The sequence below is a fragment of the Pollicipes pollicipes genome, unplaced genomic scaffold, assembly GCF_011947565.3.
Source record: "Pollicipes pollicipes isolate AB1234 unplaced genomic scaffold, Ppol_2.1 Scaffold_7231;HRSCAF=8579_pilon_pilon_pilon, whole genome shotgun sequence".
NCBI lineage: Eukaryota > Metazoa > Arthropoda > Thecostraca > Pollicipedomorpha > Pollicipedidae > Pollicipes > Pollicipes pollicipes.
Genome location: NW_023597034.1, coordinates 23,268,631 through 23,291,819, shown reverse-complemented (window position 1 = coordinate 23,291,819; position 23,189 = coordinate 23,268,631).

The window sequence follows — 23,189 nt, the reverse complement described above, 5'->3', positions numbered from 1 at the left end:
TTACGTCATAGCGCGCGCACATCAGCCTTTTTGAAGCAGCGCCCGTGTGACATAGCCTATGAAATAAGATGTCAAGTTGTCTCAGCACTGTACATCACTACCAAACAGATGAGTCACATTCGATACACTGTGATCCGCTAGCTAAACTATCTTTGATAATGATTTCAGCAGAAGATCGGTTTTATAACGATATTTTTAAGAGGAGACTATTTCTTCTTGACCAGGCCTCATCAGCATCGCTCCTGGTTTGGAAGTCCCTCTAATATTCGGGTAGCATATTCCCGAGAACGGCACTCGCAATCCATCTCCCCTGATAACTGAGATGAAGTAGAACGATTTCTATCCTGAGCTCCCGCTGCTCGTGACTACCATTCCAGCATTTCAATCAGTCCGATCCATCAACACATTGATTTTGATGAACGACGAGCTAAAGCTAAAAACCCGCCCGCCTCTCGCTCCATTCTCCAATCAGCAGGCGTGAATAAATCAGCTCGCGATGAAAAATCAGCCATCCAATCACATAATTACTAATACTTCTTGATGTGCGCAGGCGACGCCGAAGCAGTTCGCGCAATTGTTATCGCGGAGCGCCTCTCGTTTGTTTCGCCGGCCCCGCAGGCTGCGGGTCGGCTGCGTCCAAATTGTGTCACTTACATCAGCGCCGGTGGGATGCGACCGTAACTAACGACTGGCCGAATTTATTAAACAAACGGCCGACGCGCGGCGGCGGGGCGCTTGAAGTGCCCCGAGGCGCTGCGGGGTCGCGTCACGCGCTCAGATGACAAATGCCCGGCGGCGGCGGCAGGCGGGTCGCGCCACCCCGCAGCGGCGACAGCTCCCGGGGCGGCGGGCCGACTCATGGCCCTCCGCCGCGCGCGCACGCCCAGCAGCTCGTGTGTGGGTCGGCGGCTGACGGAGGCGGCGCCGCAGAGCATCCGCTGCAATCCCTTCCAGAGCGAGCGAGCTCTTCAGCACCATCGTTCCATCCCAGCTCCATATAAAATCTGCCGCTAAAGCTGGTATCGTATCTTACTTTATCGATTATCGATTATGCATCGAGTGGTGTTCGTAGTTAGTGTGCTGTAACGTGGAATCGTGCCTGTGCTGTTTCACGTTTTCGGCTCGGAGGCGGGGGTGGGGGTAAGATCCCAATTTATAGTGACACTTGGCGAATGACGTGAAGGTGCAGAACAGACATAACTTGAATTAGACAGGCATGTAGCACAATGCAGGGATGCAATAGGTATGCCGTCCGGTTACCAGTTACCAGTTATCAGTTATTGATGCACAGTCTTTCAGAACCCTTTATGTTTCGGTACCGCTGATAATACATTGTATTTAGCACGCAGAAAATACCTGCCCGGCTTGTCTGATCAAGAAATGAAGCATTTTCAAGCATTAAACGACGCATGAAAGCCCCAAGCTTAGAAATGGCCCACGACTGAAAAGTTTCCATTTAAATTATGTATCTTAAGCTTGTGCCTTATGCTTGCCCGAAGATGTGGTCAGTGACTTTTTACGCTCATCAACAATTTCTTCGACCCGTGTGTGTGTGTGTGTGGAGGAGGGTACTTAAGCCACACGCTGCCAACGAGACAAGGTGGCGCAAAGACAATTGGTTTGCCGAAATTACCTGGTTTTCTAAATTTTCCTGAAGAGAAGATAGTCCCCCAGAGCTCATTAGATTGCAGGGAAGTTTTTCCACGCGGAAAATTGGTGCGGGCGCACGAACGACGAAGCAGCTGGTACCGTACACGGGTGCTTTGACGGACGGCAACGGAGCCGGAACGGAGTTCTCAACCTGGGTATGTTAATATGTTTTGCTGTAACTGTTTTTTCCATCCGTTCCAGCACTGATTTTTTTTTCAGTTACTCGACGTTCTTCGTTCCATAGCGGGGAACATATGGGTCCACCCACCTGGGCACAAACCCGGATCTCTCGAGCGCCGATCCAGTATGCCAGCCATTTTATCACAGGAGACCAGTGCATTTTCACCCCACCACAGCAGCGTAACTTTTTCCGTATTGGCAAAATGAGAATACCGCTAAGCTGCGAAAGGGCCAGAGAGTTCCAACTCAACAAGTCTGGAGTCGATGAAAAAAGCCTAACACAAACATAACAAGCTTATGTTTCTGACACCTTTCTCAAAAGCTGTTAACTGCAGAATCTACAGCGGATTTTTCAGCCAGCCCGAACTGTGTGCCCGGGTCTTCAGGATTCGGAGGACGAGAAGAGCGCCAACGGCCGTGAGCGGATCCCACGGCTCGCTGTCAGCACTGCAGCGGCTTCGTCTGACCGTTTCAGCTGTAATCGGCTGGTGCCCACTAGACATGTCGTTCCTGTCCTGATTAGCTGATAGCAGACACGCGCTTGGTCCCCAAGATTTCTGCCTGTGAATCGGCTTTTGGTTCCCGGTTTTGAAACCAGGAAGAACCCAGGAACCAATCCAGCATTTGGCCGAGAGAACCAGCAGGAACCAGGATCTACCCTCTTATTAAGCCGAAAGATCCAGCTCCAGGATCCAGCCTCATATTAAGTCGAAATATCCAACGAGAGCCAAGATTCAGTCCAACAATAAGTCCAAAAACCCAACAAGAAGCGAGATCCAGTGTGACACAAATCCAAGCGAATCGGCAAAACCAAGATACGGCCTAACGTTATGTCAAAAGATTCCGCAAGAACCAACACTCATCCTAGCATTCCGTTGAAAAAGGCAGCAAAAACCAAAATCCAGCATGGAACATGCAGAGATTCAGCAAGTATCTAGTCTGGAATAATGCCGAAGTAAGTAGGAAGAAGCAGAATCTTACCTCAGACTCTCGTCAGCCTTGATTTTCTAGCGTCAGAAAAATGTTCCTCTGGATTCATGGGTACAATATTTCAAAAACGCTTGGGAGACTGAGCAGGAAAAATGGCTCTACCTATCCCTAGAGCTGGGAGGGCTGAGGCCACCCAACAATCTGAAACTACACCGCTGGTGTTCATGAACACGCGCCCCGGCGGCCGGTTGAATACGGCACACGCTCGGGTGGGAGTGGCAATTTGACCCTCCTGAGATCTAGAGACACCAAATTCACAGGGTGGTCTAAACTACATGATAAATTAGTTGAGTTAAAATTTAATGTTCCTAGGCCATTACCCACGGTTCAATTGAGGTTAAAAAGGTTAAACCTCAATTGGTGTCCAAAGTGCCCGCAGACCTTATGCACCGCACTAAACCTAGATACCTGTTCCGAGCAAAATGTCACTGGTGTTTATTTTGGGTCATTGAGACCCACGAAACCGTTTTGATCTTCGAATTTGAATAAGTGTCAAAGGCTACGCCAGGTGGTATGTTCCCCAAAACAGAATGCTGATTTGGGTTATTTTAGGCCAGTGACCTACTCTGATCTCCAGAAGTTTACGGAAGGTGTAGTTCGGGTCTCTGTTATCAAAAACTTCGAGATGAGCATCATAAACTACCCCATAAAACAAGGTCTCCAGTAAATAAGTAGGTTAGTTTTCCACGTCGATCTGACCTTCATACCTGAACCAAGGTCCATGGAAATTCTATTATTCCTAAAGTAAATTGTCTTATTGTCATGCAAACTTCATCAGGGAGGTAAGGCCTCGTCTCATACTTCGTTGTCGCATTAGTTTGGATGATTCCCCATAGCCTGCCTTCGCCGACAGCCAGGGTCTAAGTTTGACCTTCCATAGGTCAACGACCGTACAAGGTAAACATACATTTCTTATAAGCAAAATATACGCTATTCAATTGCCGATAGCTATGGACGGCCCGGCGCGGGTGCGCAAGTTAAGCGCGATTATGTTGCGCCGTTCGGAAATCATTATGGAAAAAAACCTTTGGGGGAAGGCAGATTGACCCCCGCCCTAGCACGTGTTTAGTTGATAGAAAATGAACGGAAGCTATGCACATAAACCATCTCAGAAATCGGTCCCCAATTTCACTGGTTTGATGCAACTCTGCTGCAATAATATCGTGCAAACATCTGCCACACTTTGGAGAATGGAACGTGGGGAGTGCACTCGCATGCTTTGTTGTTTCTATGAGTCCGTTAATGGGTTTTGACATTTACAACATAAGCTTACCTCCAAAGTTGAATGTTTGCAGGCATGGAACATTGTTGTTCAAACACAATAATCTCAGATTCACCGAAATCATTGTGTCCTTGCACACTATAGGCCCCCAGCAAACCCTTTCTTACCGGTTACTGCCATGAAAGTTCCTTTCTAACCCAATTAGCCCTCAGCAGCTACAAACAAGAGTGAACATAAGTTTCCGTAATACTGTCTTAGCAATAAGCCCAGAAAGCACGCGCTACGCAAGCATTTAATCCGACTTCTCATTGACTGATCTGTTTCGTCAAACGGCCTTGGTTTCTGACGCAGTCAGGCGCCGTCTCCAAAACGCGGACAGGATTTGTTATAGTGAGCAGGAAAGTGGTGGTATTAGGGCTTGCCAATCGCTTGATTTACGTATGGTGTGTGACCTGTCTGTGGTGTGTGGCTTATCTGTGAGGTGTTTTTTTTTATTTTTGTGAAAGCAAAGATGCGTGGGTTATCATGATCTAGGATCCAGCTTTTTGTCTCATCATAAGAACCAGAGGGAACCAGGATCCAGGACGTACCGGTGGGAAACCAGGATACAGGGCTTTGTTTTGCGGAAAGAACCAAATTAAGGTCCAGGGTCTTGGTCTGCCAAAAAGGATTAGCAGGAACCAGGATCTAGGGTTTTTTTCGAAAGAACCGTTGGCAACCAGGATTCAGGGTCTTGCTTTGTCGAAGGAACCAGCGAGAACCAGGAACTAAAACTGGCAACCAGGGGTCATGCCTGGCTGATAGGTACAGTGCGGACCATACTTTTATATCACTTGAATCTTGTTAAATTGAGATTATTACGAGCTATATGTCTTGGCTGATCTAGATAAATTAACGTGACGCATGATGACAACTAGTGCATTCACTGACATATATTGTTGTGATGGCCTACGAAGGCAGCACAGATGGGTATCGGTGCTCGTTACAGATTTGGAATTTAGCTGGAAGCATGCGGTTTACAGCTATTCGACACACCTCATGCGGAGGCTCCTCAGACCGTGCGATGTCATGACAGGTCCGAGCAAATCGCACTGGTGTAGACCGCCAGGCTGGCACCGGCCCGTTGGCCGAGCGGGTGCCTAGGAGAGGCGGCCCGGCCGACAAATGGCGCTTCCAGTTGTACGGCACGATGAATACCATGCATTCAGAGTCTTTCCGCACGGAAACATGTCATGGTGGTGTCACGAGCCTCGGTAATTGATATTATGATGCATACGCCAGTGTCAAAAATACACGCCAAGTCAACACTTGTTTTTTTCAGCGGCAAAATTTGCACATTTTGTATTTACAGGGAAGAAATAAACAGCAAAGAGCGAGTGGCCGTCTACTGGGCACGTGCGTATGCCTCCGCTCAGCGTCTATAACTATGTGTCCCCTATTGCGCATGCGTGGCACAAATTAACCAATAGCCGCAGAGGCCAGCTTTATTGGTAAAGTTGACGCCAAGTCCCTCAGTGGACCGCAGGAGGGATCTCGAGATAGGCCTCCTGGCATTCAGCAGGCACAGCTGGCACCCTCTGGTGCAACCCGGACACCTGAGCCGACGCCTGACAGCCGAAAATAGCGTTATTAAGTGCACAGCGCGCTTTGCAATAATTGTGTTGCACGTCACAGTGGGAGCGGTCTGAGTCCTGCTGCGCAAGTGTCGCCGTCACAGTGGGGGCGCCGAGCTCATGGGGTTCGGTGACAAGTTGTGACGCACGACACTGCCGGTTTTGTCGCACCTGTCCTCACCGGCGTCTTTTGGCGCGTGTTTTCTGCTCCGCATTTGTGAGCGCGGAGGTACAATGTTGGCCGTTCAGCAGGTGATATGAAGGGTGGGGAATTTATTGTCAGATGGTTCTGAGTGCTCACAATGCCTGAAGAAATTGCTCGGACAAACTGGGAAGCTGTCGCATAATTCGCAGCATTCAGCACAACTCTGGATTGCAGTAATTAGAGGCTGCATGTGAAAGCGGCGCTTCCACTAAAGGCTCCATTATGCCGCACAGAAAGCGAGCTCAACGAAACGGGCGCACCAAATGGACGCTTCGAAGTCAGCCGTGGGAACGTTTCTGCATCGCTAACAATGAAGGTGAACGGAAGAAACAACCGGGAATAGCAGGGGCGGATGGAGTGGCCCCACAGGAGCAGCCCAAACAACAGCAGGCCCCCGGCAAATTGAGTGTTCCCCGCTGTTTAAACGTTAAAATTAACCACGGCGGTCGGCGGGGCGGAGGTGGCGAGAGGAGATGTTCTCACGTGCGTTTTATCTTGGGCGGCACTTCCCGCGCGGGAGAGAGGGAAAATAATTGCGCTCGGGGCGGGGCGCCGCCGCGGAGACGGGCTTCAGCTGCCGCGCCGCGGTGGGCCGCCACTGAAAACACATTTCCCCGGCCGTCGGCCGCTTGTGTTGGCCGACGGCACCAGAACAGAAAGCCAAAATGCGGCGTCAGGCGACGGAGGCGCGGGCTCGACGAAAGAACGTCGGCAACGATTCGAATGATTCGCTCAGTTTTTCATGGAACGGTGGTGAATGCGTACATTCTAGAAGCGTAGCTAAAAGCGAATCTGTTTTGAGAACTGCCTTAGAGCATCCATTCAAGCAGAGGAGGTATACAAGCACTCGTCTTGATGCTCTCATCTTCGTAAGCCCATTGGCATATGTCCGAGTGAGATTGCGAGATTGTGGTCTGCCATCAGCTGACCTTTATCAACGCAAGTTGGCGATGCAGACGGGTTTTGTGACTCTTTTACTTGCATCCAACGCCACATGGGTAATGCTACTTTTTATGAAGTGTCGGGTGACCAACGGCATCCCTCAAACGGCTAATTCTATTCATCTGCAACTTGCGACCGTTGTTACTAGCTGCAATGGAGGGTAAAGGCACAAGCTACCCTCTCATTTTCACAAAGACGATTGAAACCAAGTGTCCCCAAATAGTCTGCTATGGCGAAAGCTGCAGGGCATGCACCGCACTACACATAGGTGACTTCTTACAAGTATTGATAGGATACATGAAGAGGCGGATCTCTTTTGCCACGACGAATGTCCTGTACATTTAGAACCATTAGCATCAATATCCTGAATTCCGTAGAACTTGCCGTGATTTTTAATATTGTTTTGACTTAATGAAGGAATTGATTAATATTCAAGCCGTATTAGGACTCAGTACTAACATATCTTGCTGACAAGAACAAATTCTCGCAATATGTGATGTAAAGAAGGATGGGGTGTTTTACCACATGTATGGTGGAACATGGTGATACTTTTTTCTCAATAATAACGCAAAACCAAGTTATACAACTGATACAAAATATGCATTTAAGTTGATGGGAGAGACCTCCCTTTCTTTGCCTGTCTCAGGCTTGAAACATTCGCATTCTATAAGTGCGAGCTCTTTGGCCCAACCCATTGTGACCCGATGCCAGTGGAGCAGGCACACAGGCTGCAGGATGTGTTGGCAAAGCGCCAGCGAGTGTGAAACGAGCCCAGATAGCGCCAAGGATCAGTCGGGACTAAATGAGGATGGGCCGTATGTGAAGATCGATGAACCTTCTAACATCTAACGCACCTAGCAATTGCCTTATGACTCGTGCGAGGCGCCGCTTAAGGGAAGAGAGTGATAGAACACCCAAGAAAGGAGATTGCGGGAGAAAGCCCGAGATCTAATCTCTCCTATCTGGGAATAATGGGCTTTGGGGCGAGTATGGCTGTGGACGGCGAGACGGTGAGCAGCGAGCAGCGCGACCCGTCGCTGAGCACTTCTGGAGGACCGGCTTGCCGCACCGAGCTCCGCACCGAGCCACTGGGCCGCGGCCGCTCCCCGGCGCGTCCTGCCACTGGGCGCCTCCGAAGTACCGGCCTGCCGTCAGCAGCTCCGCACCTGGGCCGCGGCCGTTCTCCAACGTGTCTCGCCACTTCGGGCCGTTCTGTGGCGCACAAGAAGAGACGCCCATTGTGGATGCAATCAGCAGTCGGCAGGGCTCCGCATCATAACCAGAGCCATAAAGCAGCGGCGGCGGCCGCTGTGCCGTCGATTCGCCTCTTTATTGGCCGGCGCGCGCTGCACGCCCCGCTGACCTCCCCCGGTGACCTCCAGCCGCGCCCGCGATTGGCCGATTTCAGCCCCAGATTGAGACAGTAAATTCAGCGGCCGTCGCCGCACGCACGCAGCCGCCACCGGCGCCCTGGGAAGCCGGGAGATGGACGCGCTGTCTGCCGACCACGACCACGCCGCTGCTGGCCGTTGGCCGCCGGCCACCGGGCGCCCCGCCGCCGGCACCGTGGGACGGGGGAGAACGGGTTGGAGCGCGCCGCTCGTGCACCGTCACTGCAGCCGGGTAGGCTGTGCTCCCAGGCAGGGGCTCAGAGCAGCTCCCGGGGATGTAACTCCACGTCAAATTGATTGCGTGAATTGATATGGATGTGACTTAATATTGACAGTTAAAAATTTCATGCAGAGCTGAAAAGAAAGGAAGCTTGTGAACATGCAATGCTATTTCACGCCCCGTAAGAAATTTTGGCGTCTGAAAAGCTAACTTGCTTTTCCGTCATGTTATTTTAATTGTGCTCCCCCAATGTGAAATCTTCGATACGTTCATGCTCCTAGGTCAGTTATGATTTAGAACAGGATGGCATAGCCACCTGGAATGGATGTCCAAGCACAGTTTTGACTGGGAAGGGTTGCCTGGACAGACAAAATCAGACCTCACTGATTAAGAGCGGCGACCCGCGGAACATATGCGGGGATGCCTGATGCCTATTTTTGATTCGACAAGCATTATATTAAACGGGGAAAACAGCCTTTAGAGCTGTTGGTTATGCTCTGTGCTTAAGTTCTTGTTCTCCCTGGCAGGCTGTAGCACTTCGTCTTGCAAACAACAAAACGACATTTGTTAGATGTCAGCTCACTCCACTAAAGCATATCAGCCCGTTTGCGGCATCTAAGCACCCTTGCCATTCACCGTGCTGACAATACTAAAATCAAAATAAATCTCATCGGCAATAGTAATTCCATTAGGTGATGCCAATTATCATCCCGAAGACTGGTGGAGCGTAACGGAACTCCGGGAGAATGAAACGCAGTTCTATCAGAGCGCACCGCAATGACTGTCATTATTGGTCACCTCCATTTTTCATGGAGTTTTGCAGACAGAGAAGTTTAGTGGTGTAACGTTAATTCAAGGGATATCTTCGTTCACGTTCGTACACGTTCGTACCCTTCGTCACACATGAAATTGCTCCGATCTTGGCTGGTGATTGGCGTGGCCATTATGTACATGAATGGTCTGGTATACACAGTGCATCACATTGAACAGAGTATCACTTACTTCGTTACAAAACAGGTGAGCAATCGCATGACGATTGCTATGGATACCGGTGGCTGTTAAGGGTACACGCCAGAGTATCATGTTACCATTATGCTTCCCAACTCTCGAGTTAGGTCACAGCGACTTGCTCGAGCTGCATTGGCCTGACTAGGCCATTTGTGGGCATACAACTAATCTACACCTTACATTTAGTTTCATATATAAGCCTGCTTCGGTTGATTAGATCCAGCATCGGTCTTTAAAACGCCCCAACCCGGGCAGACCAATGGTTTGCACTCGGAGGTGCGGCAGCTGCTGCACGCGGGGATGGACGTTTGTAGCAATGATTTCCCGTTCTTTTGTCAGCTAAATCGTTTTGATTGTGGTTCGCTACAATGCTGGGTTGTTTGAGATCTGTGACAAGATTGCTACCAGTTGCATGTTTCTAAACGCCAGAAGCATATAAATTTTACATCCTGCATGTTGGCTTGCATAGCAAATTACCGACATGGCCGTTTCGAAAATTCCGAGATGTGGCTTCATCGAAACTTTATCGATACGTATTTTTCTGTCAATGAGTCTAATCTTCCAACACACCGGTTGCCAGTGCGTAGCTGCACTATGCAAATTTGCGGTTACATTTTGTACGGCTTTTGTCGGCAACGCTGGCCGGAATGCTGTAAAATGGCCTATAGATATTTTCCATCTAAATATCTGCATTCCCCAATGGATTAGACGTAACTCATGGCGACAATTTAAGGTAAGCTGTTAAATGCATTTGCGAGGAACATTATGCTCATAGATAAGACAGCAGCAATAGCCTTATTCCTCGTAGAAAAGCCAGAAGAATGGGGATAGAGTTGCATCGATATTTCGGCAACATGCCTTTATCGAAACAAATAGCAGAAGTGAAATAAATTTTACTTCTGCTATTCGTTTTGATAACGGCTTATTGCAGACATATCAACGCATCTGTATCTCCATTCTCCTGGTTGTCTACGAGGAGTAAGGCTATGACTACAGTCTTATCTATGTACAGTTTTACGTGGATGATCTTATTTTTAAGCACAGCATGTTTGCTTATAGCTTGGACGCCAGAAAAATTACAATTGCTGAACGCAGTGTTCAGTTCAACACATGAAATGTGGCCTGGCCTGCTTTGCGCGTTGTCTTGGGCCGTAATGCCATGAACCAAAAGGCAGTAATTGTGACGAGTCATACAGCGTAGCGTAGCGGGTAGCTATATGGAAACGTTCAATCGCTTGCGACCTTGCTGGGCTAAATGACGGAGCTGACTTTGAAAACGCATAGAAAGACATGTGGCGCTCCATGGACGAAGAGTGCATCGCTTCGTGTTGTGTTCATTATTCGTGGGATTTGCTGGTCAATCCGACCTCTGGCTGACCGGATACCTGAGGGGAACCGGTTGTGACATGCTGGCTACCAGGGACGTATGTGGGCCATGGAACGGTTATAAGGATGTGTGGGTCTTCCTCTGTATGACAGTTTGTCGTGCGGCGACATGGAATGAATCGCTTCCAACCTTAACGGAAAGCGGTCAGTTACCGCTCGCCCCTCCTCTTTACATGTGTACGGGCTGGCGAGTGGGCGTCCCAAATGCCCGTTTTATCTGTTTCTAGAGGCGATCATGAAGCCACGGGGGTAGTGATGAATGCAGCTATAGTGCTTACTGATGTCGTGCCGTATGATCATGCGACGAAGCCGATGATGCCTAGCAAAGTAGAAAAATAATCACATGAAGGTATTGCTTGCCACCGATCTGTTTGCTTGGACAAAATCAGCGGTTGTCCAGCCTCCAAATATTCCTCTCCAGATTTGCACTGCTGTTTAGACGTTATCGCACGTTCCAAAAGTTTCTGGAACGTTGTGCTTGCTACAACTACAAATGCCAGATCTCCCTAATTTCGCCGCTGCCCCTTGCTCAACGCAGCTACATATTTCTGTGGTGTCGCACTGCAGTGATTCCATAACCGACGCCATCTAAGGACTAGGCGTGCTTTTTGACCGTGGCGTTAGGCTTTGTTTTTCATTAGCTTCATCGTAGCAGTCTATTCGTGGCATCTTTTGCAAGTTATTCTTCGATCACTACGTTTGGCGCTCTAGTGTTTCGGAACACAATAGTCTCAAGTGTTGCATTCGGTGGTCACTGCTGTTCACTTTTTTCGTCGCAGCGAATGAATCGATGAATGAATGACGGCTGCCGGAAGCCCGCAGCCACGGCATGTGTGAGCCTCGGCGTAATACTTGAAACCAACAGGAATGTCGGCATTTCGAAAACAGGATTTCTCAGTAACATACAGTGGCTACCGAATGTAGTCCCATGCAGTGAAAGCCGAATGCAGTTTGAGCGTGGGTTTTGGAGCCACTGTCGTGTGACATCACAAAACAATGCACCGACGTTGACTGGGTGGTCGAGAGATGACATTTCGACGACGCAAAAATGAAAGATTGAAGCCCTCTAGGTAAAGTAAATGTTTGGACGGGGCAATGAACATAATGACAAATAAATGTATGATAAATCTATGCACTGCTATTATCCCGGCCACAGTTTCGACGACAGCATGTTAGATTCGGCACCGTTTTTCGAAACACTGACATTCCTGGCTTGCCCGACTATTATCAGTGTGATCGTGCGTCGCACAACTCCTATTTGCCACATGAATTGCAAGCGGTAGGCTGATCGACGCTTTGAAATTGAATTCGTGCCTCTACCCGCTCCGAGTGCCGAGCTTTGGTACAAAACGTGAAAAATCGCAAAAACGGCCAAATCCATCTTGGCCGCTTCTGTGCACGTGACATGTGACGCGCGCTAGTGCACATCTAGCGTCACGCGATTACCTGCTCAATTATCTACCTAAACGTGTCAGTTTCTTGTCGCTCCGACCCTAGTTATCAAGACGTGCCCCAGTTTCAAACAGCCGCTCGTAAGCTCTGTCGTCGGCCACATTTTCGGGCCGCCCATGCAAAACCGATGGGCCTTAAGAGGTCCTTCCGCCACGTGCCACGCCCGAACCCTGGACGGCAGCTGTTCGCTATCTACCCGTGCAAGACTGACTCGAGTGCCACGACGGTTAGTCGGCCAAAAAATCACAATTAAGTTTTATTTAGCAGTGGAATTTACAGCAATCCCATTGCATGACCGGCGATCAAGCTCAGTCCAGACACGCGGCAACTGCAGCTGCGCGACCGCAGTTACTCGAGTGGCACGAGCGGACAGGTCAGAGCATGCTTTCGCAGGGTAAACAGAAGCATTTTGCATTAGGAGAGCATGCAGCACCTTGTTACATGTCTATCTCGAGAACCATTCTTGGATAGACCTTTTAAGCACCGAAGAGATAGCCAGGTACGATAACTGTTCATGAACAGCGCTTAATGCATTGTGACGGCAGCCTGCAACTTGTAATAGCTTTCAACTGACATCATTATCATTCATTGGTGTAAACAACGGAATGGTATGCCTGAAAACCTTTATATAGACCGCTGAATTTGCGATAATTTGTGATATCTGTCATAGTTGGCGGCGCTTCACTGGCTACGTGATGCATTGCTTTCATTCTTTCCCATAATTCATAGCGCATTCGTATCGTAAGATCGCAGTTACCTGTCACATTCAATTACATCAGTAAATTGTTTCGCGAGCTGTAAAGAGTGGCTGGCGAGCATGGTTACTTGGTGTCATGGCAGCCTTGCCGGCATGTAGTGGCGAGCTGTCACGATCGTCAGGAACGCTTGTTGTCCGGCGATATACAGTACGTCTTCGCCTCTAACGTCTTCGACACGAAGCGCAGAAACAACGGCGCCTGGGCGCCTGTGACCTTAGGATGCCACACGTTTGCGCCTTACCGGGAGTAAAGGCAGTTTTGACTGCTGTTTGTTTTAGAACTTGACTGGAGCCTTTACATTCCGGCACATCTTACACGTTTTGGTTAAAACTATGTTTGATATCAAGGTTGAATGGCCACGTACATGCATATATTTTGCACATCCCATTCAGAACTTAAACAACATTTCCTCGAATTTTCCCTCCCTAAGCATTTTCTTACCATGTTTGATTCAAGAAGAGGCCTGTACCCGTGCTAACATTCCATGCAATAAAGACTAGCGTTCATAATACTGATGGCTACATGAATATTGACTTTGCCCTTCCGGTTATGTTCCGTTGGTTCCGCGCCCAAACAAACTGTTTTGGTGAACTGCCGATTAAGCCACACGCTTATTAAATCTTTTGCGTACAACGTGATTTAAACAATACATTTCTGGCAACTTGTTCTATTGCATTGGACACAATGGAACGGTCTTGGTTGATCCATTATATTTACATAATTTTAGCACCCCGAAAGAGGTTGCCGTTTGCCTCGCAGCGCAAGGAGGGAGCACCACTGGTGCTGGTAGTTTGGTCGTCAACCCCGTGACGTTGACTCGTGTCTCGACCATAGGGAGGGGATCTCCGCTAACACAAGTACGTAATCAGAGTCTTACCCAAATACGTGGCAGTGGGTGGGCGGGTGATGGCTGGGGGAGGGGGCAAATGTCCGATGTTCTCCGAGCTTCTACGAACTTGGACTGATTTAATGCAAAACGGGTCAGTGTCCATCGGCTATATCTCATGGCTAACGTGGCCCATGGGTAGTGGCACTCGCCGTCTGGCCATGTCCTAAAAGGGAGTGTTTAACATTTATATGGGTTTTTGGACCGCAATACCCCTCCGACGATCACTCGGTGCAGTTCACAGACCAGCCCTTCTCAAGACCCAAGCCCCTGTAGTTTTTGAGCCACACGTCCGCAAACACGCGCAGACTTTTTTGGGGAGCCTACTTCAAGGTCAACCAGGCATCCATGACGCCATAAGAACGGTACACAGGTCCTGCCATTCCCTTGGCCATATGGCGGTCAAGACCAATACAAATATAACTGTTGCGTCGTTCGTATCTGGTGTTTGTCAGTGCGATTTCCAGGTATATCGACCGTCAATTGGCTCTGAATCAATGCATGCAAAGTACAACGACGTAATAAAAACAATGGCGTTTTTAGGAGCACATTTACTAAACAGAGAAATTTTGTTGTCCAGGCCTGTTTTCCCCAATTTTATGTCCGCCAACAGATATGAGTAAGCTTGTACAGGCTATATATATATATATATATATATATATATATATATATATATATATATATATATATATATATATCAGCAGCCCCATTCAACGATGCTCCGCGCACTCGGAACATTGAATGGATGTTGAACGGTCGCAGCCCCTGCCTGCTTCGCTGCTCGAAGAGATAGCGCCCTTAACGTCGGCAAAGCACCGCCTCCGGCGAAATCACATTGGCTCGGATCTCAATGATGCGCAATGTGTCCTGATTGCTATGGCTGATTCTTTAGCGCCTGCGTCAGTTCGCTTTTCACTTCGTGTGTGGAAACGTAATATTCATCGTTGCTTGACTTTTGCTGCATCTTTTAGACGGCCTGGCCTTTGCACAACATATTTGTCAAGTTGTTAAGTACATTTGCGAAGAACAGTAAGCACTATATAATTAACTTTTTCTCCCACATATATCAAAAAACCTTTCTGCTAAATAGAAAACGTGCCCGCTCTCACGTGCGCTGCGACCGGCACCGCTATCGGAGGAATATAAATTTATGTCGTGGATCTTCACTAAGGTTGAAGCCGCCATACGCACAACCTTTACGGCAGTCCGTGCAGATGTCTGTGCGGTGAGCCTGCCTAAAAAACTCGGACAGACAGACGGACGGACAGGCAGACAGGCGTACATTCGGTTTAAGTGAATTAGATAGTTACTTCTTTCCCGCCCAGGACTGCGGCATTCGTGTTGCCGGTTCACACAAATAAAATTACTTCCACTGACTTTGACCATTTGACCTCATTACTCGCATTCCAACTTAAAGGGAGCATTTCGCATTTGTATGGGTGTTTGAGCTGAAACAGCCATCTTGAAGATCATTTGGGGCAGTTCACACCCATGCCTTTCTTAAGACCTAAACCCGTCTGGTTTCTGAGCAACACACCCGCAAAGATGTGCAGACTGTTTTGGTCAGACTATTTCTAGGTCACCCAGGCATCCATAATGTCATATAACGTCATTCAAATCCTTTCATTGCACTGACCATACAGCGATAAGGTTAAGAAAAACCTGGTTGTCAAGTCGTTCATATGTGGTGTTTGTGAGCACGATTCCCATACAAAATGGCCGTCAGCTGGCTTTGAATCAAAAGCTGTGCAAGGTCTGATGACGTCACAAAAGTAAGCTATGTAGAGGGTATATTTACTAAACGGAAAATTGTGCTGTCTAGAGCTACCTGTTATATTTAAATGTATACAAATAGCTATAAGTGAGCTTACTTCACCATATCTGATGTTTGCTGCAATACCTTCAAATATGGACGGTCCCTTCAACCAGACTTCTTTCACGTTCAAACACGGACACTAGTGAGGTATAACCAATGGAATTCATAGGGGTCCTAGATACTACTGCAAAGCGCCGCTTAAATAGTCTGATGATCTCCGCTACCTTGCTGTGCATCCTCCGGCGGTCCGAAAGAGAACGTGCTTTCAGGCACGACTTTGGACAACAGATATCGGCTAGGACATCCTTGTGCTCCGCGGGGAACACTTCGGCGGTGGCTGACAATTATACAGCGGCAGTCAAAAGCTGCAGGGACAGCCACGAGGTACGCCAAGTTTCCAGGGTTTCAGAGGACGATAGCTGCGTATTTGAGGCTATTTGTGCTGAGCACCTGGTCTCATTCCCATGGTAGCTCGTGTCTTCAGCTACATGAGTTCGCAAAAATCAGGTTAGGGTTAGCTGCAGCGTGCCCTTTCCAGATCGTCGATGACAGGGTGAAGTGCTGGAAACCACACTCTGATTGCATCATTTCACTTTCATCGGAAACAGCATCGGTGGCAATGAGATATTCAGACGTTAAAGGATTTTGGAGACATGGTCCGAGCGTGTTCTTCATATTACGATCGTGAAGTCAGCACCCACGCGAGAAGCAGTCCGTAGCGACGCCTACTGACCCCTGAGGTACTCAGATATATGACTAGTGCCTACGAATTTTTTCATTCGTAAATTATGTCTGGGGCCTCCTGAGATGTAAAACCCGAATTCAACCAGGGTAAGACCGAAACATCCACGTTATCAAATTATTTATGATGAAGTGAAATATGGAATGAGCCACCGGCACTGAAGGAAGCCAGCGACAGACAGCTATTATTAAAATGATGTTTTCAAGGAGGGCAGCCTGTGAAAGTCGTGTCACAAACAACACCACATCAGGAGGGGAAACAGGGACATCTTCTGTTGTCACTGTCAGCTCGGTGTTCAGAGAACGGATGGAAACAGCCTTGCCACATAAAAAACGCAGCTGCGACCGAACCCAATACACGCGGCTGTTGGCTGCTGCCATGTGGGGCATTAAGCTTGTGCAATATTTTGAGAAAGCTCGTTCCTAATTCATGCTTTGTCTCTTCATGTAAAGGCCATGCAACCTACGTGACCATTGATGACGTGACATGTTATAGTAGTGAGGGCGCAGCGTCGTGCTACAATGCGTTATTCCACTGTGGTTGCGGTTCCATTGTGGCGGCTCAGACCGCGGCGATGCCAGCCCTACACCAGCAGGACATCTCACGAGCCTTGTCTCCCTCCGCCTCCTCACCCACACCCGCTTCAGCCGGTGAGCCGTCGACCGAGCGGACAGCCCGCCGCGTCCCCGCCGCGGCCCGGCGGGCGCCTCCTGGAAGCGAGACGGGCGCGGCGCGGCGCGGCGCGGCGCGGCGCCGCACCGCGTGACGGCCGGCGCCGGTGACCTGGTGTCGTGCTGGTCGCGGCCGGGGGTCGTCCCCGCGTGAGGTCAGAGGCGAGTCGGCCGCCCGGCCGCCCTCCAGTCGAGCCCGACGCACACGGGACCGAGGGCGCGCGTGCGGCGCCGCCGCCTGCCAGCTGCCACAGCTGCGGTGGCCGGCGTTTGCGAGTTTTGTGAAGTGGTGGCCGGTCTCGGCATGTGTGTGTGTGTGGGTGGGTGACGAGGGGATGTGGTGGAGTGAAGGCCGCGGTGTGAGGCGGGTTGGTGACGAGAAGTGACCCGGATCAGTCCGTCGCGTCTCCACACCAGGCCGGTATCTGGGTACATCCTGGGACGGCGAAAATGTGCTACCGTCATAACTGCCGCCTGTAGCTGACTGTTGGAGCGTTGCCTGGCAACGGGCACACGCAAAACCCGGCGAGTCGGCCGCCGCGAAAGCCGGCCGGCCCAGCTGCTCCGACAGACTGGCATTGGCTGTTCAGTAGGCCAAAGTGCGCCACAGTTTTCACCATTATTTTGTTAAGTATTGTGTTGTTAGGAAATGTTTTTTGTTAGGAACATTTACGACGCGTCCTTATTGAAATGCCAAGCTATTCACTGGAAGTCATGCGTTTTTTTACCGGCGGAAAGTGTTGGCGTTGTTTCGGTATTACTCGCGCAGAGTGAGTGGTTTGGATAATTCGTGATATATAATATATAATAGCCATATCCGTATTCAGACAACAGCACAACAAATGTACTGCACCAGTATTATTACACCAGTATGTGAGCCACATATTTTCACGCTACCTTCCTGTATCTGCGCCAGATGCTATATTGTTTGTGTAGATTGGCCTCTTCTTATGCTGTTCAGCATTCTCACGCTATCGGTGCTCACTGAGGGTAACTGTTTGCTCAAAGTACTTGATTATTGACATTAAAAATGGCGTTGCAGAGCAGCACATTCCGACGCCCGGTCGGTATACCACGCCCTGCACAGGCCGCCTCTTTGGTGCATATGCTGAAATAAAGGCATCAATATAATATTTGCGTTTCGCAAAGCACGATAATGTCGGGAACGATCATGGCATATATTTAGCGGAAAACATGAAGATCTGGTTTAACTTACCCTGAAGGAGGGATGCCGCTTTTTGTACTTTGCACTTGTTGTTAGATCGGACAAGCCCGACATGATCGGTAATGCCAGCTTTTTCGAAATCATTCTGAATAGCTTGGAATTTTCGTTTTAAAGTAGCCACTCTTGCTGGAGAAGCTCTACTGGACTCCCTGTTCCCCACTCTGAACATTTGCCCTGCTTTTCCTCCGTGTGTGTTCTGTAATTTTTGCTCTACGCTAATTTGTCAAAATGCTTGAGTGATAAATGCTACATAAGCTTGAAGCATCCTTTTGGAGAGAAAATATGCAAACATGAGGCTTTTATATCGCGGATTCAACGAAATGGGTTCGTCATACCATGGGTTTGACTTCTCCCCTGCAGCGTTTAGCTCAGTAGCTCTCTTCGAAGTGCACTTTGGCTTTGGGAAACGGAGTACTACATGGTCTAACCTACGTGAAATACTGGTTCAAACTTGAACCAACGCGTTTTTTTTTGGCAACTGGCACGTGCCCCTCCTCCACTGTACCAATCACAATAGTTCATTTATCATGACGTCATTCATACCAGTAGAGGTGTAATTTTTAAGCCCGCAGACTCGCCATGTGCGTGTTAAAACAGCTCAAAAATGGTACCTCTAACCCGTTACAGCTGACAACGGCCCTCAGCAAATTGTTGTTATTTATGGTTTGGGGGCAGGTCGTCAACGTGCATGAACAAATTCTGCCGTCGTCATGACGACGGCAGTTGACAACAGGGGACGCGACATCTGTAGTTGTCGCGGACTCGGGATACACTTTTTGGGTTACCAAGGAAGGTAAGAAGTGAGTGTTGTTACAAAGTGTCGACAGGAATATTTGGACTCGAAAGTAACTAAAATTTTCTTATCGTACCTCGATAGCGCTGCAGTGGCACTACCCAGCGCCACTGCAGCACCATCCACCATCATATTAGACTAAATGGTACTGAGGTTTCACCACAGCATGTTTTTAAAACATGCCCTACAGGTGGGACGCTCCGTTTAAGCAACTAGCTAAGCAGAGCATATTGAAACGAAGTGTACAATCATTGGATATACCTCGACTCTACTGAAAACTATTGAAAACTAGCCAAGTCGATTTGTGATGACACAAGTCAACACTGCTTCCAGATAGGTTCAGTGGTTACTTACAAATCAATTTGCTCGTGGCGTAATTTTAGGACCAGGTCACATTGCGTTATTTCACAATTTTGTTCTTCCTTAGGTAGGCACTGTCCCAGCCAAACAAACCGTCGCTGGTGGGTACAGGGTATTTTTAGTGCAAAGGAGAGCACCGGATTACCGTGCGAAGTGTGATTTTATATAACTTTCGGTAGTTTTTCAACTTCTGTTTATTGAAGTATAACCTGAAGCTACACTTCCATACACAGACAGTACGAAAATATGCATTTGGGACACATAAGACATATGGATACGTCTAGCATACACTGCAGTACTTTCAGTCATTCTGCATGCACTCGAGCCCAACGGCAGAAATATTGCCCACTGTTACGTCCCTTTAACCCAAACAACAAGACGGATGTAGGTGATTATTGCTCGATGCGAAGCTGAGTACAACTCTTCTCACCGAGGTCGCGTCGTAAAGCTCATATTCGGGTTCAAGTGAGTTATGTTTACTGTCACTTAAGGTGGCATACCGTCTTTATGGTATGAGTTAGCAAAAGACATTTTCATATGCTGATTTTCTTGTTCATTACACGAAGGAAAGGCATCAGGGTATTCTAATCTATGAAGCATCGTAATGTTTCAATTTTGTCGTATTCTCACCGCCCTTTCACCTACGTTTGGCGGCGCCGAATGTATGTTTTCATGGGTTCGGATGATTAATTCAGTGGAAATCTTCGAATGAAAAAGCAAATACGAGGTCGGCGATATTGACCACAGCACTGGTGATTGGTATAAATAAATTAAATTTAGTTATTGTACGCCAGATAAATGGTCCAAACTATTGTGCGAGGAAGTGAACAAGCATGTGGTGCATAACTTTGATGACTATGTACATGAGGATCGCGTGGCTATATCAGATGGTTATGATTTTGACCCCAGTTACAGAAAGCGGGAACATAATTTCTGTAGACTAAGTTTGGTGGGAAAAATAGCAAATGAAGCTGAATTTGAAAGCTGAGTTTTTCAAATCGTGTGCATGGTGGCATAGTGAAGTCAGTTGGCATTTACACGAAAAAGAGGAAAAATATGATAAACCCCAAAAACCTTTTAAATACTAGTGTTAACCATAAGCCGTAGCATGAAAAACCTGAACGGAAAACCGATTTTGCGATCCTACTTCTTAACCCCTAAGAGGTTCCGGGCAGAAGTCTGCGATGCTTCATGCACCACCTATATGAGGAAGAATCTTACGAGTGCTGAGTCAATCCTGAAAGACACCGGCCTTGAGCTTGCTAGATTCTTAAATGAAGGCTCCGATCAAACTTTTGCGAGATTTCAACCTCTTGTCAACCTTCTTGATTGACAAGTTGATCAAAGTCAACTTTCCCGGAAAATTTTCCCATGTCATCCGTTCCGCGAAACCGACCGAGTCGTTTTAGATCAGTTTATGTAAACTTCATGGCAAACCGGTCACATTTCTATCCGAGGTTTCCATAAGTACCCTACTTCCAAAGCTGATCGCTGATCTTCCCACGCTTTCGGTCCCTGTGGGCCATACTTCACAAGGGGACATGTCCGTTCTCCTCCACCGACCAGCGACCGCGCCCGCCACGCCACCGGCAGTAAATTCAGACCGGTAACAAGAGGCGATCGGTAAGGGGTAATTTTCCTGTTATCAGGGAGTCGATAATTATATAGCCGGACGGGCGCCCTGGCAGCGTCTGATTAATGATGCGGGCAGGAGGATACTAAACGGACCCACGTGACCCTTCTGCGCTTTCGTCGGGGGCTGACGGAAAATGGAACAACTGACAGACAAGTGGGATAGTTGACGGAAAAGTGGGACGACTGACGGGACAGCGTGACAAGTGACGCGAGAGTGGGATCACTGCTCGATGGATGAGACGGCTGTTGGGATGGCTGAGACGACCTGACAGTCCAGCGGGACAACAGGAGACAAGTGGGACGATTGACAGGAAAGCGGGACAACTGGCAGTCACTGACGGAAGATTGGAACAATACCTGGATTGGTGAGACGATAGCTGGGGGCGGCTGAGATACCTAATGTACACGTGGGGCAACTGACAAACGAGTGGGGCAGTTGATGGACGGTTGGTATATCTGGAGCACAAGTGAGGCATCAAAAGGATACCACAGCCGCAGGGTCACGTGGAATATCTGACGGGCAAGTGGGATCCGTCGCTGACTGGGATACGCGAGATCTCGTGCTGACTGGGATGCTGTGAGATTCGGCACTGACTGGGATACCGTGAGATCCGGTGCTGACTGGGATATCGTGAAATCTAGCACTGAATGGGATACCGTGAGATTCGTCACTGACTGGGATACCGTGAGACCCGGTGTTGACCTACGAATGGGTTAGCCGAATTACGGTCAGGTCAACACCGGACGAGTGGCAAGATTACGGGACGAAGGAGGACGGCTGCTGTACGAGTGAAACGATTGCTGGGCGAGTGAGACGCTTGCCGGACAACTGGGAAATCGCACGAGTGGGATGAATGCTGGACGGGCGGGATGATTGCTGGACGAGCAGGGCAACTTCTGAACGAGCGGACGAATGACAGACAGGTGGGACTACTGATGCACTGATGGGCGAAAAAAGGGAAAAAGATCACCTGACGGCAGATAGGGAGGGGGGGGGGGGGCAGATGAATCTGCCAAAAATTATGACTACTGAGGGGCGAGCGAGGTGGCTTATGGGAGATGTTAAGCGGCGAGTGATAGTTGAGAACGTTTACAGTCGCGAAGGTTCGGGCCTTGACACGTAATCGATGCGCCTTATTATTTGGCTTATGCTATGATATCGTTGGTGGTCACGGCAGCAATGCTGCGGTCGTAAGCATCTCATGGTTTAGGTAGGTTCATTGGTGCGGCGGAAGACGGGTCTCCGTTTTCTTCGACTTTTTGGCGCACGCCGTGACGGATTGTACGCAACATTTCAAAGAAGTTGGGAACAAGCCTCTGACAGCGTCCCCCCGCACCGTCGGTTTCAACTGTTATGCACGATTAAACACTGGTATGTGTCTCGCAACTGCGATTGATATAAATGCACTTGTAAGTTCATAACATTTAATTATAACCCAGGCAAGCATCCAAAGGGGCGATCGTATCATTTGTTGTTCATCAAAAGGCATGCATGACTAATTAATCTTATTCACCATCTGCGCAAACGTATTTATGCAAAGCGTCCCAGGGCATACAATTAGCCAGTTCTTTGCTCATATTTCCAAGAAACGTCACCCAACAATAATTTTGATCACTTGGCCTGCCAGCCATTCGGGTGAAAACACCATCCCCCTTCCAATGAACCACACTACAAGCGCTGCGCGCAGTTGTCTTTGGCTCCCCTCCCCGAAGTCAATCAATAACGCCCAGTCCTCTGTTCGGGGACAATAAGTTACCGATTTTTACATACACGGCGCAGTGTGGCGCCGTCGGGCCTGGAAAAACAGTCGCGGTTGGCGGACATTCCCATGCGGCAACGACATCGCGAAGTGACAGACGAGATATGGCGTACAAGGGTTACACGGGTCCGCGCCGCGCACAAAGGGGCCGCGTCCGCCGGCCGAGTTATGTCCGAGATCAGCCGATAGGCGGCAGGCCGATCGCATTCCCGGCCGAGATACGGCCGCAAATTACAATGGCCGGTTATGACGGGCCCGAAATCGATTCCGGACGCGCTCGTATT